General features: G+C 36.1%; 1 protein-coding gene across 7 annotated transcripts in view; it reads left to right on the top strand.

Annotated features, from left to right (window-relative positions):
- Positions 1–19,069, top strand: part of LOC122630744 (cAMP-specific 3',5'-cyclic phosphodiesterase, isoforms N/G) — a 315,403-nt gene that overhangs the window by 126,095 nt on the left and 170,239 nt on the right. Inside the window, exon 1 of one of the 7 annotated variants that reach the window (XM_043815581.1) lies at positions 9,326–9,444. The exons of 3 other annotated variants lie outside the window; for them this stretch is intronic. The gene's annotated coding sequence lies outside the window, so the exon portion shown is untranslated. Of the gene's footprint in view, positions 1–9,325; positions 9,445–9,884; positions 10,230–19,069 lie in introns of those variants that run through there. 3 more of the 7 variants (XM_043815580.1, XM_043815582.1, XM_043815589.1) reach the window with 3 other exon arrangements.

Below are 19,069 nucleotides of genomic sequence, written 5' to 3'. Positions count from 1 at the left end.
GATATTTACAATGATAAGATACTATGGCAGGTTTACATATAGACCATTATTTCAATAGCATATCGTTGCAGAGTAACTTCGATTAATTATTTATACCAATTATCTCTATTTACGACGTATCCCTGTTATCCCTGTCGTATCGATTACGCGAAGCACGAACGTTATTAGCGGTAGCCCAGCAATTTCGTCGGGAACTATCCAGAAACGAAACGAGATAGAAATATCGGCGTTGGCCTTTTCATTCGTAATCAAAAAAAGAAAAAAAAGAAAAAAAGGAAAGAAGAGAAAAAAAAACAAACAAAAATGAAAAAGAACAAAGATAAAATAGAGAGCGAAAAAAATCGAACTACTACCATTACATTTATTTTCTCTCGTCGCTTCTATTTCGTTACTTTGATGGCAATTCCCTTTTATAATCTAAAATCAGGATATGACACGTTGAAAATATTTGGGACAGTTTTGAAGGTTCCTTTGACAAACGTTACGCGTTTAGTGGTATCCTCGTGTTGTGAACATTTGATACCTTTGTGAAATTTCATGGGAATTCGCGCGATAAACGCGTCGTCGTTGGCCGTTTTCCAGATAGTTTGCCTAGTCATCGTATCTATCGTATTTACTATGTCAAACGCATCAGTATTGTTATGCCCTTTTTTCTTCTTTTTTCTTTTTTTAATTTCTTTTTGTAGTTTGCTTGCTTGCTTTTTTCTTTTTTTTCCATTCATTCATTCATTCATTCATTCATTCATTCATTCATTTATCCATCCATCCATCCATCCATCCATTCATTCGTTCATTCATCCATCCATCAATTCATTCATTCATTCATTCATTCATTTATTTTTTCTTCTTTTCTCGATCAAATGCAAGACACATTGTTCATAGAAAAATCTCTTATATTTTCACAGAGTAATGAGAGAGTTTTTCCTCTTACATTTACTCAACTCTATTCTACAAAGTCAAGTTAATTTTTCATAGTTTTTTCTTTTTTTTTGTTTTTCAAACTTTCCTGAAAAGATTTCCTGTCTCTCTCTCTCTCTCTCTCTCTCTCTCTCTCTCTCTCTCTCTCTCTCTCTCTCTCTCTGTCTCTCTCTGTCTCTCTCTTTCTTTCTTTCTTTCTGTCTTTTCCTCTTTTTTTTACAAAACTTCTCTCTCTCCACGATTTAAGAATTCATTAAATCGAAAATTATGAACGCAATTGGTTGCTTCACTTACAAGTCGAGTTTCTTTACGTATATACACTTTATTTCTTAAGAGAATCTTGTCCGTTTTTCTCATATTGCCTGTTTTTCTCGTGTTTCGATCACGTTTCATCCGAGATACCGATAATTACGATAAATCGTGATAATTTTTTTATCGAGAAAGAGCACGCTTAATACGAAAAAAAAAAAGAAATATGAATAAAATTCAAGGATTTTAAAAGAAGATATCGGGCAATCGTGATCTAGAATTTTTCGTTGAGATAAACTTTTCAAAAGGTTCGTAATGATCGAACGTCGTCTAATTCACCTACTTAACATCTTTTTGCTATTCGTTCATTAAAATTAACTTCTTTGCTTCTCTTCGGTATTAATTTCCGGTATTAATGGATGTCGCTGTTCCTTCAAGTTTCTTGTTTCTTAAAATATCTCTATCTCTCTATTTATCTATCTATCTATCTATCTATCTATCTCTCTCTCTTTCTTTCCTTTTATTCGCTCATTTTATCGAGTTATCAAAGATACTTATTGCTGAGATACTTTCGTGAAACGACAGCTGAGTTGAATCGTGAAATAATTAAAGAACATCATTGATAAAAGAAGAAACCTAGTTAAAACGAAAAGTTTATGATCGTATATTAACGTGAGATATGTATTATCGATGAATCGACTTTTATCGATGAAGTACGACTTCGTTCTTGTTAAAAAAAAAAAAGAGAGAAAGAAAAAAATCATTGAATTTCGATAAAATTCGTCGATTGAACGTGTTTCGTGTCAACGTGTGTCCCTAGTCGAAACGAGTTTGTGTGAAAAAGATGGAAGGAAACGGAACATTCTCCTGTGTGTTTCAACTCTCGAGAGCGTTTCTCTATCAGAAAAATATGTTCGGCGATACCAAACTCGATCGAGCTCTCTTCCCATCGTCTCTTCAAAAAGAATTTATATACTTCTTCTTGACGTACGAAACCACTCGTTGGGATTTTCACGTGACATTAAAGAGCGATATTTTTCGATATTCGAAATTCAAAAAAGAAAAAAGATAAGGAGGATCGATCATAACAAGAGAGATATTTCATTTCTCGAAGAATTAAGATAACGAGATGGAAAGATGGAAGATTAAGATATAGATAATTATTCGTTTACCAATTAATATCTTTAATTTTACTTTTTTTCTTTTTCTTTTTCTTTTTTCTTCTTTCTCATAACAGCGTTCATAAATTTCTCATATAAGATAACAAAGTCGGAATGCTATTCGTTTGCTTGTATAATTATTAACACAATTTTTTTTAATGAGACGCGTTATATATACTTCATTGTCGCAATTTCGAAATTACGTTCGTATTTACTCGAAATAGGGGAGGATACGCATACCGTTAACACGGCAACGCGTTTTCTGTGTGTCGAGGAAACCATTAAAATTTCGTGATCGAAAACTCAATGATCCTCGTTAACTCGAGCTTTTAATCGGCTCAAAGGTATAAAATAGTGCAAAAAATTTACCATACGTTTTAATATGTCCTCTATGTATCGCTATTTTTTCAAAATAGGAAAAAATCATTCTCTCTATTTCTTCTTTTTTTTTACAACTCCCATAATGTTTCCAACTGAATTGTTTTAATTCACTGACTTTAATAATAATAATAATAATAATAATAATCGATAGATAGATATATTGCATAGTTTTTATGATAAAACAGGAACGACAGGGATAATAAAAAAAGGAAAACGAAGTGTTACTATACGAGTTAAAAAAGTCGATAATTCTCAGAGTTATACGAATTTTTATGAAGATTCTTTGAATTCTTAAATGCGACGCGATCGAGATGCGGTTTTCTTGAAAGATCCTGAAGTATCGTTCGTTATCTTTCTTTTTTTCTATCTGTCTCTCTTTCTCTCTCTCTCTCTCTCTCTCTTTCTCTTTCTCGATGTATCTCGTATTCCTTGTAAATTGCTCGCATACAATAACAATCGTGTACGCTTACTTCGTCAGTCGACGAGGCGTAATTAATTCGAAGCCTTCTATCAGCTTCGGCATATATGCCTTGATAAAAAATGCTTTGCTCGTTAAAACGAGCTAAGGAGCTTGCGTATACTTTCGCCACGATAGTTTAATTTATTTTCTCTTTCTCTCTCTCTCCTCTCTCTCTCTCTCTCTCTCTCTCTCTCTCTCTCTCTCTCTCTCTCTGTCTCTATCTCTATCTCTCCCTTTCTTCTCACTCTTTATTTCTTTTGCTTTTCTCGCTTGCCTGCTTTTAATGAGAAGCATAATTAATAGGCACGAAATAATAAACGTTAATTTATATACGTAGGCAGACAGGTTATGTAGATACTACTCGTATTCTGCGGTTAACAACTAAAGGATAGAGAATAAGTAGAAAATAATTGTATGTCCTCTTCTAATAGAGAATAATGGTGTAACCAACGTTAACCGCAAGATTAACAACGAGTCGTAATTATTGGCAATCTCCTTTTTGGCAGCAGAGCGTCTCGATCGAAAAGCTATTTTAGAAATTTTAGCGCGTGACGTAAACCCCAAACGAGCTTTCCTTCCTAATATTTTCGTAAGATCATTAGATACGGTTTATACGCGACACTAGAAGCATCGTATAGTACAATTAGTCTAGTTATCGCATTCCCAAGCGATTGGTCTAGGATCTTCTAGGCTAACTCGAAATTGCAATCGTTATTTCCTTCCAAAAATGTTTCCGCTATCTTTTAAAGATCCAAATTAAAAAGTTTTACGTACGTATGTTTTCTTTTTTTTTTTTTCGTTTCTCCGTTTCTCGTTAGGCCGTTCACGACTTTTCCTTCGTAGCGTATTCGACTTGTCGATGATAGATACGAACAAAATATGAACAACAACAAGAGTTTTTACGAGTTTTTTACGAACCTTGTTTTTATTGATAATTACATGCAATCAACGATCGCGAGATCGATATTTAAGATATCGGAATTTTAAATCAAGATCATTTTATCTTTAACGCGTATTACGAGCTTTGAAATGTTTAAACGAATAAATTATTATTTGAATATTAATTTATTCTACCCCGTGCACGTTATATATTGTTCAAATAATTATCAAATTTTCGAAAATATTAATATTTTAATCTTAAACGTTTGAAAAATTGAAAAGTATTGTATTCACCTCTATAGAAATTTAAGGCCTGTTTGTTCGGAAAATATTACAATAAATCTGAAACGATAATAAAGAAATAATAACTTTCCGGTACGTTTTTCGTGCTTGAAGAAATCATTTTATAATGTTATGTAATCTAATTATATATTTAAATACGATTGACCTGTGTTCAATCGAGATATATTATGTCCAAATATCTGAAAAGTAAACACTTAAAAAACATATGCAGCCACTTGCACAATAGAACTTACGTCGTTATAATTCATGTACAGATTTCAATTTATCGCAAAAATAATACCGGTCGAGGTTTCACCACGTTGAGGTTGCTGCATGTGGAATTCCTTGATGATTCTAATTTAAAATACGCGGTATCAGGATGATATACCACTTATCAGGTTGGTTTCCAACGCTAATTGAAGGAGGATTAATCCTCGTTTATGGATAACAAGACCGTCGCAACATCGAAAGCTTTATTCATCGGTATTAAACACAACCGTTCGCGTTTCCCGAATTTCGAACAATAAAACGTAGTGTACGGTAGGATTATGTTATAATGCGCAAAATGTTCCATAATCTTTCGTGTAAAAATCTAATCCCAGGATGACGAATCAAGGTCTTAAACGAGATACAACGTCGACAATTCGCCCTATCAGAGCGACCTATCTCTCGATGATCGATCCTTCGATAATTATATCGTAGAATAAAAAAAGAGTAAGAGAAATAAAGGAGACAAAAGGAAGAGAAGAAGAAGAAAAGGAAAGCAAAGCAAAACTTCATAGAGCTAGAAATAAAGGATAAATATATCGAAGGTCGCATCACCCGAGTAATCAGAACAAAATCAGAATACCGAAATCGAACTCGATTTATCTCTACTGAAAGAAAGACTCACAATCATAGACCCTTCATTCTATGGGCCCCATTTGATATTTACGAATAAATAATTAATAAGATTTCATGAAAATAAATGAGAATCAATAAGAAAAATAAGAATATGTGAGAATATGTGAGAATAAACGAGAGATCCACGATAATATTGGATATACTCGTCGTCGACGTAAATCATTATAAAACCAGAGATGATTAACGCAGTTCTTGAAGAAGAAAAAGAAGAAGAAAATTTTTTATATCGTACTGCGTTTATAATTAATTTCTTTTTCTCCTCTTTTTTTTTCTCTCTTTTTGTTTCTTTTCTTTTCTTTTAACATCTGTAGTTTAAATTTAATCGCTTTATATTTCCGTATGTATCATCTCAACGCGCAGGTTACATACGTCGCAGAAAGAGTTATCTGTGTCAATGTCGTGCATGTAACTTGAGATCCGTGATTACTCGTCAAACCGCATGCGAACGTAGCTTGAAATTTTACTTGCCAACTTTCATCGTAACCGTGTGTTGCTTCGTGATAATTTCGTTTTAAACGATGCACTTTAGATGAAAACCGAAAGCGTTAGTTTTGTTCTAATGATTTCTATGAGACGATAGAGAGAAAGGAATAAAAAGAAAAAGAGAAAAAGATAGAAATAGAATGAGAGAGAGAGAGAGAGAGAGAGAGAGAGATTTATTGCAAATGCTATTTCTCTAAAATATACATTCCCGTTCAATTATACAATACGCTGGCCACCAACAACAATACCGTAACACGTAATCCGTGTTCTCGCGTATCGAACGATGCGGCGACTCTCGCTAATGGAAGATCTAATTTCTCTTATTCCACTCTAGCGACGAAACGAAGACGTATTAGTTTCATTCTCTCTGTTTTGTATCCTTATCCGTCCGCTTTTAACAACACTGAAAGGTAATCTCTTTTCTCTTTCGTAAAGAATACATTCTCGACCAAGAGAGTTTTCCTCGTTGCATTTTCTATTCTAAATATTCGTGAGTGTATTATTCGATAATTCGAAATTCATTTGGAATTATCCCAAAAGAGCTTAGCATATCGTTTTCTATACTTTTCCCAAGATATTTTTCAGAAACCACGTAACTTGTTTTATGCGACACGAAACAATGGAATCTCCTTTGGGATCCCTCAAGTTCAGCCACAATTTCGAAATTGAGATTGGAATATGGATATTCTCTATCTTTCTCTCTTTCACTTTCTCTCTCTCTCTCTCTCTCTCTCTTTCTCTATCTCTCTATCTATCTATCTGTCTGTCTATCTATCTATCTATCTGTCTCTATTTCTATACGAATATTCTGTGGGGAGGACATTCTCTGTAACAAAACACTGGATAACTATATAACTAGAAAATTTGGGCGTTTCCAATCCAATCATAAAATTCGCTGATGTTTTCAGACGCATGCGAGGGAATTATTTTCGTTATCGTAAATCTTCTCGATGCTTGGAAGAGAAGAAATCCTACGGGGAATCTCTCCTCGGTAATACGAGCACCTTCATAAAAGTTATTTCGAACGTTTACAAATTCTATACAATTATTTTTATTCTCCATCGTCGCTCGACGAATATCTTTTTTTTTTTTCCTTTTCCTTTTTATTCTTTCTCGTAGATCTCTAATATAACGACGAGCAATATCAATTCCAATTCGTTCGTACGTTTAATCGATCGGTCTTCCTCGTCATTTAAATTATCGACGTTCCACGTTAAGATTTGTTTTTTTCTTTTTCTCTTTACTCGTAGAAAGAAAAATCGCAGATGAAATACGAGAATTATCAATTGAATCTATGAGAAAAGTTTGGGAAGAATTAACGAATTCGTTTTATTTGCCGAAGAATTTATCAAAGTCTGGGAAGAACGTAATCTTGAATATCTCGCGATTAGTTCGGCCGATTAACACGTATTAAGATCTCTATCTACCTAGGATGTGTCGTAATTTAGTTTACGATCCTTTACTTCAACTAACTTAGTAAACGACGTTAACGTGATCAAAGCTAGTAGTAGTCCATCTAGCTTCTCATGTGAAGATTCTCTCAACTGTATCAGTCCGAAAGTTTTCGTGTAAGTTTGTTGGCATTATCGTTCGTCTTTTATGATAAGTCTGAATTTTCTTACGGAAGAAGGTTCACAAGGAGTTTCCCTTAATTTCGCAAAGGTAATTTCAAAGATAACATCGTTTGAATATATTCAAAACAAGGGAAAAAGAGATCGTAGAAAAATAAGAAATAAAATAAAGTATTAAATCCGATGATATATTTTCGATCTATATTTTATTTCTCTGGTAATACGTATGTTAACAAGAAATCCAATAAAACGGATAAACGAAGCCGATGATTTAATCGGTGTTACCCGATTAGCAAAGTAGCAACCGGTTGTAATCGACTATTGGACAATGAAACGTCGGTGAACGGTAAGGAACGCGTTTCGTAATCGCATATTTCTGTTTATGCGGCAATCCAACTCCTCGTTAGATCGTAGAGAAAGACTTGAACGATATTAACAGAGACGTTAGAAAGGAACACAGTGTCAAATTATTTCTATCGTATTTATATCAAACGCGTCGAGCGATAAAATTTCTTTTAGAGTATATATTCTTATATCTTTCTTGTAATATTTAAGGTGTTAATTATCACATGGTTTTCATTGCTAGCAAGTAAAATCTTTGTTGGATCGGTTTTGAGAAGGAAATTAATTAGTTTTTAGATAACAATGACAAACGACTATAACGAAGTAACGATGACGACTACACAACAACGAACGACGACAGTGACGACAACGATGATACCTCGAAAGAAATAACGAGCTTCATCGTAGCTATCGTAAGAACATTTCCTTGCTGTTTCCATTTACATACGATATGCACGCCGTATTTGTAAGCGTTCAGTAAGCTGTTTTACATAAGAGCGTAGACTTCGGTTAATTTCCATAGCATGTTTCTATAACGAAAAGACCGAACGGAAATCGTCCAATGAAAAACATCAGGAACGAATCGAATCTATGGATTCGCCGAAGATGATGATGAAACGAAACAACTAGAGCGACGTCGGCGTTGTGATATTTGAAAGATTTAAGAAAAAATCCGAAAGGGAAGAGAATATAAATGACGCGATAACGATTTTTACCTTTCAAAGACACCTTACACTTTTACCTTCCAAGTCGAAAAGAGAGAAAAACTTAATGCGATCGAAACGTTGACATTTTCACGCTTTAAAGCTCCAAGGAGCTTTTTCCTTATACCACCATTAAGATGCACCTCTCGTCGTATCGCTCGAAAGGTTATAACGCGTGTACCTTCTATGCGATACCGACCATCATTTTTCAAGCTACATTATCGAAGAACACGAGGCAAACGAGGAACGATCTATATAAAAAAAAAAAAAGAAAGGAAAAAAGAAAGAAAAGGAAAGAAAATAGCATTTTCATTCTTCTTCAATTAATTAATTAACTTATCAAGCGAATGCCACTTCTATCGAAGCAGCCTCTTTATCTCTCAGTGAGCGTTTTCGAAAATCGCGAGATACGCGCGCGCCGAATTGGCAGAGTCGACCTCGGTAGTTTCCGTTCGAGTTCGGAGATTTTCGCAGTCGCGCTCCTCTTAGGCCAGTCCACGAAACGGTGTGCTACGGTCGCGACTGCTATTTCTCTCGCTCTTTCTCTTTGCAATTTCTCTTTTACTTTCTCTCTCTCTCTCTCTCTCTCCTCCCCCCCTTTCCCTCTACTCTCTCTCTCTCTCTCTCTCTCTCTCTCTCTCTCGCTCTCTCCTTCATCGTTCAAAGAAAGAAAAAGAAAAAGAAAAGATAAAGAAGTAGAAGAAGAGGAAGAAAGAAGAAAGAGGAAAGAGAATGTAGAATAAGTGTGGGGAAACAAAAATCGTGTAAATATCTCCGTTATATTCTCTCTACGTTCATTCATATATTTTCTATCATTGTCTGTCTCTAGTCGTTCTATGGTGGTGTGCGCGCGCGCGTTGCGTTCGGTGTGCTTCGCGCTCGTTGAACCGAGCACGTCGTCCGTCGGTCGGCCCAACCTCCCCCCTCTCTCTTTACCCCCACCCTCCCTCTGTCTCACCCTTCCCCCACCACACCCCCGCGCGTGCCGTTCGCGCCGTGCTCTCGTTGGTCAGTCGCGCGTCGTCCCGGGCAGCGCGCGGGTCTTTTATTCTAGCGGCGAGGAGTAGCTCGCGTCGCGTTACTCTTTTGCCGGACGACGACGACGTTTTATGGTGTCTTGATCTCCTAGTTTTCGTCACCATTGTTTTTCTCTCACCTCCCGATACCACCCCCGTCCCACATCCCTCAAAATCACCCCTCCCATTCTCTTCTATCGTTTCCTTCATTTAGTTTCTTCCTCCTTATCGTCGTTATCATTCTTAGCTCGTTAAACGATATGCTAGAACGAATAAGCTGATTGAAAAGTTGGAAGTTACTGTTTTATCATTTTCTGCCTTCATCCCTTATTTCCCTTTTTCCCCCTTCCCCTTTTCCCATTTTCCTCCCCCTCCCCACCTCCCTCCTTCTCCTCCTCCTCCCCTCTTTGTTCTTCGTCCTTCTTCCCTATCGTTTCTCTCTCTTCTTCTACTTTTTTTTTCTTCCTTCAAATCCTCGAACTTAAAAAGGTTCACGATCTCTTCGAAAGGTCTCTCTCTCTCTCTCTCTCTCTCTCTCTCTCTCTCTCTCTTTCTCTCTCTTTCTCTCTGTCTCTGTCCGTATCTTCACAATAGAAAGTAGAAAAGTGAGCTTTGTAAGCTTCTCCGAAAGACGACGATGATCAAGCGAAGGTCTCGTACGTCGAGGAGAGAAATGTGCTTCGTGTGAGAACGTGCCGAAAAGATGTGCTTGCGTGAAGCACGACGACGACGACGACGACGACGACGATGTGAGGGAAATCCGACGACGACGACGACGACGACGACGACGACAACGACGACAACGACGACGACGACAAAGCGAGGAGAGGCTCGACGACAAGATTCAGCGAAATCCCGAGCGTGGCCGAAGTTACGCGACGGTACGCGGAAAGCTTCCTAAAAGAGAAGAAACTTCTTCCTCTTTCTATTTTTTTTCCTTTCTTTTTCTCTTTCTACCTCTTTTACTACTTCTTTTTCCCTTTCTTTTCTTTTCTTTTACTTTCATTTCCTCCCTCGATTAGATACCCTCGCGATACGCCAAGAGAGCTGTCGAAGTTGAGGACTTCTGTCCGAGAAATGGCGCTGGGTTTTATACGTTATACATGGAAAAGCTAGATTAAAAAAGAAAGATAGAGATAGTCACTCTATAACATCTTTTCTCTTTTGATAATTGAACAAGTGTTAGATTTAATGCGTATATAGATAACGAGCGTCGCGAAGTTTTCTTTTTTTCTCTCTTTTTTCCTCTCTCTTTCTTTCTTTCTTTCTTTTTTCTCTGTTTTCTCTTTTTTCAATCTATTTATCTTTCTCATTTTCTCTCTCTCTCTTTATCTCCCTCTGTTTTCCTCTTCTCTCTCAATCTTATTTTCGTTCTCCATAAACGTTCACGTAATTGATGCATCAATCGGCGATCGCTCATCACCGTGTTTCACCGTAATCATTTTCATCGGACAACCAAAATTATTTCACGAAGAGCTCCCTTTTCAAAGTAAAGTACGAAGCTATTCTTCATTCTCTTTTCTTTTCTTCTTATTTCCCTTTCGTTTTATTTATCCTTTATTTTTCTCTTTTCGAATAAATGAAAATAGGAATCCATCATCTCCCTCACAGCTTTCCAAACAAAGTCCGACATTACACACTTTTCCTCATATCCCGATATTTCAATAACCGAGGATATTTCCTATGTATCCTTTTTTCTTTTTCTTTTTTAAGAGCGACGGATATATACGCTCTTTCCTTACATTCTTTTTTATTTTTTTTTATATTTTTTATTTTTCTAACAAACATAACGTAATGCGTCACGAGCGGAATACTTTGCAAGCGTCGGCACGAAGGTTGGGATCGTTAAAACATATTTCCCATTGTTAGATAATGCGCGAAAGTGCAAAGACGCGTTGAAATAGCGCAAACATTCTACGTTATTTTTTCTCCTCTATGCACGTGTTTTTTTTTTTTCTTTTTTGTTTTCGCATTTCTACATTCTCTCTCTCTCTCTCTCTCTCTCTCTCTCTCTCTCTCTCTCTCTCTCTCTCTCTCTCTCTGTCTCTCTTTTTCTAACTCTTTTTTCTCCCATCATCATTCATAACTCGAATATGTAAAGTTGCGTATGTATATACCTAGTTCGTTCAACGTCGTTTTCTATGTACCATGCATTAAGTAACATCTTGCATATATTGGGAAGAACCGTCTTAGGAAAGTTCGACAAGTTTCTAACGGTACCTTCGCGAGTTCCCATGAAAAATGCTAGGATATTTGAACGTAAGATGGCGTAATGCCGTTCTCGTGTAGACCCTAAGGGAATCGTTGAACGTCGACGCGAAAGGCTTAACGATAAATTTTCTTGGTTGAGAGACGTGCTAAAAAAAAGTGAAAAATTTAATCTGGATTCATTTATTATCTCGTTAAAGCTCGTCGCTTTATATACATTTCATTTTTCCTGCCGCCCCGTGTTTTTTTGCCCCCTCCCCCCTTCTTTTCTCTTTTCTCTTATACCTGACTTTATCGTCATGAAAAAAAAATACAAAAAAATCACTCAGTCAGATACATTTCACGTGATCGGAATACGATCGGTCGTGCGTTATCTTAAAAAAAAAAAAAAGAAAAAAAGAAAAAAAAATCGAAACGATGACTCGTGTCTTAGTATGTCGTAAATCATTACAAACGATGGACCGTAAATCATCGGATGACATTAAACTCGACTAAGATTGAATCTTTTGGAAATTCACTCGGACGTATGTACATCGTCGGTATGTTAAAATCCGTCGCGTTCTTTCCATGCACGATGGGATTGATTTAATCGAGTCAAAGACCGAATATTCAGGAATAATTTAATGTAAGAGGATAGTAAACGTAAAGGGTTAACGATCCTTCCGAGTTCGTAAGAAGTACTTATTACACGCACGATATGGATAGTCGAAAGCCATTTAAATGCTATGTGCGGCTCGGAGGTCGTACGTGCATGGAAATTCTTGATCGAGTAATACTAATCGGATAGAGGCAAGGACGAATAAATAGATAGACAGAGAGAGAGAGAAAGAGAGAGAGAGAGAGGGAGAGAAAGAGAAAGTAATTAAAGAAAGATAGAGAATAAATAAATAATGTATGCGTTTTAAATTTCGTGTCCATTAATGTTCAATCGAGATACGACAAACTACGATAATTGTTTCGGCGTGATTCTCGATATGATTTCACGCCTTAGAATCACGAATTGATTATATTAGAAAAGAGAAAGAGAGAGAGAAAGAGAAATGTCTGACGCAGACGCGGTTTCTGAATGGCAACGAATTTCAACTTGCGTATTGCGATAAATCTAAGTCTCTACATCATCTCTACGTTCTCTTTCGTATTCCTTTCTCTTCCTTCCTATTCATCGTGATAGTAGAAAATTAATTCGTCTCGAAAATCAATGACATTGTTCTTGGTAAGAGTTTTCATCGAATTACTTTAATCGGAAGCAACGACGTGAACCGAATCGAGATTTGAAATTAATCTCTATCGTTTCGTTCGATGTATAGAAATATTCGAGAGGAGAATTCTTTTCTTTTCGTTGTATCTTTTTTATCTTTTATTTATTTATTTTCTTTTTTTTTCCCATTTCAACAGGCCGTCGTATTTAAAGGTAAAGTTTCGTAGTAAGATTCGCGCTAAAAATTTGCGTTAAAAAAAAATTTCGTACGAGTCTTACGAATCTTTATATTTTTATTCATTTTTTTTTTCTCTTCCATTTTCTCTCTCTCTCTCTCTCTCTCTCTCTCTCTTCTTTTCTTTTTTTAACGTATGATCCGTCATGGTTGCATCATTAAAAGGGCAAGAGGATAGGGATGATAAATATTCAAAGTAGAAAAATGATCTATCGTTAGATTTAATGCAGTCTGTTAGAGGAGAGGTCGAATATTTTCCCTCTTATTTGACATCGGCTCATTCTTCTTCCTTTTCTTCCTTCTTCTCCTAGTCTTCTTCTTCTTCTTGTATCTCTTTGTCTCTTTTCTTCTCCATTCTCAGCTGGACGAAGGAAAAAGTATTTTGAAATCGAAACTGTCAGTCAATACGAGCGACAAGCTCGCTTTCAAGTACAACGAGTATATTCTTTCGTTTGCACGAATAACAATAAAGAACGAAAGAGAGAGAGAGAGAGAGAGAGAGAGAGAGAGAGAGAGAAAGAGAGAAAGAAAGAAGGATGACAATATCTCTTAGGAAAAATCTTTCGACTAGATGATCGTGAAAAGGTCGTTGCAAATTCTGCTTCATGGGAGTCACAAAAATATGACGATGAGAGAGAGAGAGAGAGAGAGAGAGAGAGAGAGAGAGAGAGAGAGAGAGAGAACGTTCCGTTTACCGATAAAAAAGTTTTTCTTTTCTTTCATTTCATTTTATTTTATTTTATTTTATTTTATTTTATTTTATTTTATTTTGATTCCTCGTTACATCCTTTTCAAATTTCACGATCGGAATGATCTTTCCATAATTTGCTACTCGGTTACCCCAGGAACATCATCTCTTCATAAATTCCATTTCTATTGTAGGTTTCTTGATTCAGATACGATCTACGATGTTACTCTTACATTTCTTTCATTTCTTTCATCGTCGTTTAATTTTCATCTGTATATCTAAGTCTCGTTCGTTCTCGAGACATATTATTATTCGCCATTAGTATGCTTTTGCGGAAAAAAAAAAAAGAAATTATTATACGCAGAGTATTTTTAATGAAATCAGTAGATGAATCCAAGCGCATAGAAAAGGAAATTCCTTTGGCAAGGTACTACAAACTACCATCTAGCATGTCTTAATTACGATAATTAGAGTAAGAGAGATAGAGAAAGAAAGAAAAAGAAAGAGAGAGAGAGAGAGAGAGAGAGAGAGTGAGAGAGAGAGAGAGAGTTATAAGGCACTTTCTCGTTATTTGCCTTAGTTGTTCTTTTCATTTTCTTTATATTCTTTTTATTTTTATTTTTTTTTTATTTTTATTTTTTTTTTTTCATTCTCTCTCTCCTTTTCTCTACTATGTTTCTTTCTTCTTGCAGCAACGTAATATACATACATATGTATTTTATTCATTGTGCACCAGTAGAACGAGTATTCTCGAGAAGCTTTTGGAACGAGAACACTGAGCTATAGTAGTACGCTTGCGTTCTTCAATGGTCTTCGTTACTTCGACTTTTCGTTCTGACTTCGTCGTGCGTGCATTGTCGATCGACTTTAGATTCGAATACGATAAAATATTCTGTCAGCTTTCTCGTAAGTTATATTCGCCCACGTATATACGTACACACGTACACACAACTTTACTAAATCTCTCCAAGTGCTTTCTCATTTCGTGCGTATGAACCTTAGCGAATTAGAGTTTTGCAACATTCGTTAGCGTGTATGTACGTTGATAGTACGTAAGTAGTACTAAGCTGGTTCATCCTACAAATACCAAGTTTTCTCTTCTTTTACTTTTCTTTTTTTGTTCTTCTTTTGTTACATTAATTCGTTCGTTAAACACGTAACATTTTCTCGATATATCATATCGCGTTATATTATCGATACGCGTGAATTTTTTCATGATTTCACGGTTGAATTGTTTAACGATTAACGATGCTTTTACATATATGTTTCTCAGCTTGTAAAATTAATACGAATGACCCTTGAATTATTTCATCGCGAGAAAATTGAATTAAATGCATGGTTGAACCTATTTGTTTCTTCGTTTCCTTGTGAATTACTACGAAGAAACTATAGTATTGACTTTCCTCTGTTATAATATAACAGTTAATACGCTTACATAGTGGGAATCGTCATGATAAACTATCAGAGTTTACTATGTGACGAAAACAAGTAAGACATAAAGAGAGAAGAGAACAGAGAGAGAAAAGAGAGAGAAGAGAAAAGAGAGAGAGAGAGAAAACGTAATCGTGAAATGGGTATCGGAAAGTAAAGAAGCCGCCAAAGAATCGAGTTAATGGTATGCTCTTGTTATTATTGCAAAATTTGCATAACGATCAGTTTCATATTTTTCATTCTACAGAACATAATTACCGATTGTTTGACGATTGCTAGCTAATTCGATTATTAATGCTTTTTGTTTGTCGCGATCTCAGTATACGTGTGTGTATATGTGTGCTGCGAGTGGGTGTGTGTATATACATATTCGTATATAATTTCTATTATAAATAATGTTATTATGTACGTATATATTATGTATATGAAACGATTTTCTTATATCGGGATACGACGTTAACAATTTACGTCATAAAATGTCGCAAAAATCAATGCACCAAGGTCCTTTTCTGAAAGTTAAAATCCATCCGGTTTTTAACCACCCTCATCCTCCTCCCCACTTCTCTCTCTCTCTCTCTCTCTCTCTCTCTCTCTCTTTCTCTCCGTATCGTACACTTTTTCTCATGTTCATCAGAGCGTCGCAATAAGAGAGGCTTTTTACGGCTCATTCATGCGCGTAATTTGCAAGCCGTCTTCTTCGCGTTGAATGAAATATTTTTTCTCTTTCTTTCTCTATCTCTATCTGCCGTTCTCTTTCTCTCTCTCTCTCTGTTTTTCTTTTTTGGTTTTCTTTTTTTTCTCTTTTTTTTCTCCTCCTTAAATTCCTCAAAACCACCGACTACACGCACCAATTCATGATAAGATAAATTTCTTTCTTTCTTAATCTTATTTTACTCGCGAATGAAAATGCAATTCCTTACTCACTAAAGAACAATAAAAGATAGGAACATCTGATATTTTGCGGATAATGAACTAGTAAATCTTCTCTCTCTCTTTCTCTCTCTCTCTCTCTCTCTCTCTCTCTCTCTCTCTCTCTCTCTCTTTGTTTCTCTGTCTATGCGTCTACCCGTCAGTCTGTCTGTCTATTTATCCATCTGTCTGTCCGTCTGCCACTTTTTTCTCTCAACTTTGGAATTTGAGAGAAAAATCGGATTTACCAATGAACCGTTGTTAGATGTATCGAGAAAGGGTGAAAACTTCCACTCGATAAAATAATTTCATGCCAACGTCTTTCTTGCAGTGGTAAATACAACTACAGAACTGTTCTCGATCGACGCTCGATAGATTTGGGGAGCTTAGAACAGAGCCGATTTTTAACTTGTCCTTGAATCTTGTCGAAAGAACGTAAAAGCGGCGGGTATCTCCTCTTAAGTATAAAGAAAAGTGGTATAGAAGTGCAAGTTTCTGAGATAGAGCTCGTCGTCGTCGTCGTCTTCGTCGTCGTCGTCGTCATCGTCGTTGTCGGATCAGCGACAAGTGGAAAACGTGTAATCCAAAGTGCCGCTCTGGCTGCACATTCTCTCGTTTTTTTCTTCTTTTCTTTTTTTCCACCTTTGGTGGTATGTTCGTAAAGAAAAAAAAGATAAAAAAAAAAAAAATCGAGTCAACAACGCGACAAACTCCGACGACACACTCCTTCGTGCTCGACTTTCCTTTGGAAAATCTTAAAGCTTTTGCGAACGATTTTTTAGCAATTTGATCGATAGTTCTCTGCTATGGATGACATGTGGCTTACCAACAATCTATGGACATAACACGCTCTAACACACGATCGGTTATAGATACTACATTCGGCAAATGGACGCAGAGACTCCAATGATGCCATGCTAATATTGATACGTTGTGACGTAAACATAAGCGAGCTTCTCTCGTAAGAGAAAATGACTAAGAGGGATAGAGATAAATAGATAGATAGATAGATAGATAGAAAAAGAGAAAGAGAGAGAGAGAAGAGGAGGAGAAGGAGGAGGAGGAGGAGGAGGAGGAGGAGGAGGAGGAGAAGCAGCAGGAGAGACCGAGAATGTGTTTGTCTTGTTGAGAACAACACCGTGACGTTTTCTACAAATCTGCGTAATTCAATTTATTTTATTATTTATAACTTTTTTTATATTTCATTTTATTTTTTCTTTTCCTTTCTTTCTTTCTTCTCTTTCTATCTTATTCTACTTTATCTTATTTTCATGACATGACTAATACATTTCGGAAATACGTAGGAGAACGATACAGAGAATTAGAAATTGTTTTGTCCTTCTTACGAGGATTTTTTTTTTTTATTTTTGTATTCTTTTTTGCTTCGTTTCTTCTCTTTTCTTTTTTTGTGATTTTAGATCGAAGAAAAAGCGAAATGAAGTTGTTATCATTAATAATGCAATATAAAGGTGGAAGTGCAATATCGTTAAGAGACGACAAGAAATCGTGCAAAATTATACGTTATCACGAACGTTCGAAACGTTGACTATGATAAACTATCCTGTCGATTATGAGCTTATTTGACGTTGAGAAGAAACACGTAGGCTGCTTTTTCATACGCGCTGTTAATCTTAATTATTCCGTTCGTATGGACACCATTTCATAACTATAAATTATGATACTAGCAATTAAGCTCGTTCGTTGGTACCGTGATTTTTATTCTTATCTTTGCGTCCTTGCCACGTGGATAAATACATGTACGACATTTCTTTTTCTTTTTTCTTTTTCTTTTTTTTTTTTTTTTACTCTTATCTTTTTCTCCTTCTTCGTCTTCTTCTTCGTCCTCTTCGTCTTTACAACGAACCATTGCAAATATAACGTGGGGATGAAGTATCCAAGATGTCATGGTTATGACAGAAAGTAATAATTAATTCAGCATACATACATATATCCTTGGCGTTAGCAAATTGACTCGTGTCTCACCATACACGATCCAGGTATGATTGTGATACATTAATACAAGAATACAAGAGAGAAGAAGAGAAAGTACATTTGGAACGTTCATTTGTTACGTTCATCTCTTTCACGAATCGACACTATCTCATTTGTTCGTTATATTACATACTTCATCGATTCGACGTCACATCCTCTTTGCGCGATCATTTAAATAACGAGAGATCGATTATTATTGTCGTCTTCGACACGGGAAAACAACATAGTCTTTTGTAAACGATTTATTAAATCGTACCAGCGAACTGTCCAAGGCAGCTTCGAAACAATTTGTTGAATTACATGCAGTTACACGTGCATGCACGCACACATATACGCTCGTACGCATACAATCATTCTATCGGTATATTCAAGATGAACGGTAATGAATTTCATGCCACGGCCGTTGCAAACCGTCAGACTCTTATCGCGTTTTGTCAACCACAGTCGTGTCGAGCTCAACGAACAAACGCATTTAGTATGTCCAGCACGATCGTACTCGTTATTTGGATGCATGATTGCGGTGCCTAAAAGGCGTTTACCAAGCAATATCCATAGGTATTTCAAACGTTCCCTGTCGTTGCTTGTAGCTTACGATTAGTATAATTACGAATGGCTTTGTAACGGCGATTTCGACGAACGTAATGCGATATCGATCGTAGCAATATTCACAGATTAAACTTTTCTCATATTTCTCGATTATTTTACATATTTATGACTATTCATCGAATTTATTACGTACGTACGTTCGATCGAAGAGAAACGTTTCTACTTGCGATCGTAGAAAAAAAAAAAGAATCGAACGTTTCAAACTTTACGCCCCCCGTATCGAACAACTATCATCCTTTCTCTATCGTGAATTTGAAAAATGACTAAGAACGAGAGACCCGTGTCGATTACGTATTCGCTTTCGATCAATTATCGTGCTTTTTAAAAAATGATCTTCGAAATAGCAAAAAACTTGAGCGAACCGAAGATTTATTTCGAATCGTCGAACTAAAAGAAGAAAATAGTCGTGGAAGAAGAAAAATGAGAAAGAAGAATCAGAATACGAATACGAATA

The sequence above is a fragment of the Vespula pensylvanica genome, chromosome 7 (assembly GCF_014466175.1).
Source record: "Vespula pensylvanica isolate Volc-1 chromosome 7, ASM1446617v1, whole genome shotgun sequence".
In the NCBI taxonomy this organism is placed as follows: Eukaryota; Metazoa; Arthropoda; class Insecta; order Hymenoptera; family Vespidae; genus Vespula; species Vespula pensylvanica.
Note: the sequence above shows the minus strand (reverse complement) of the source record. Positions and strands in the feature narration are given on the sequence as shown.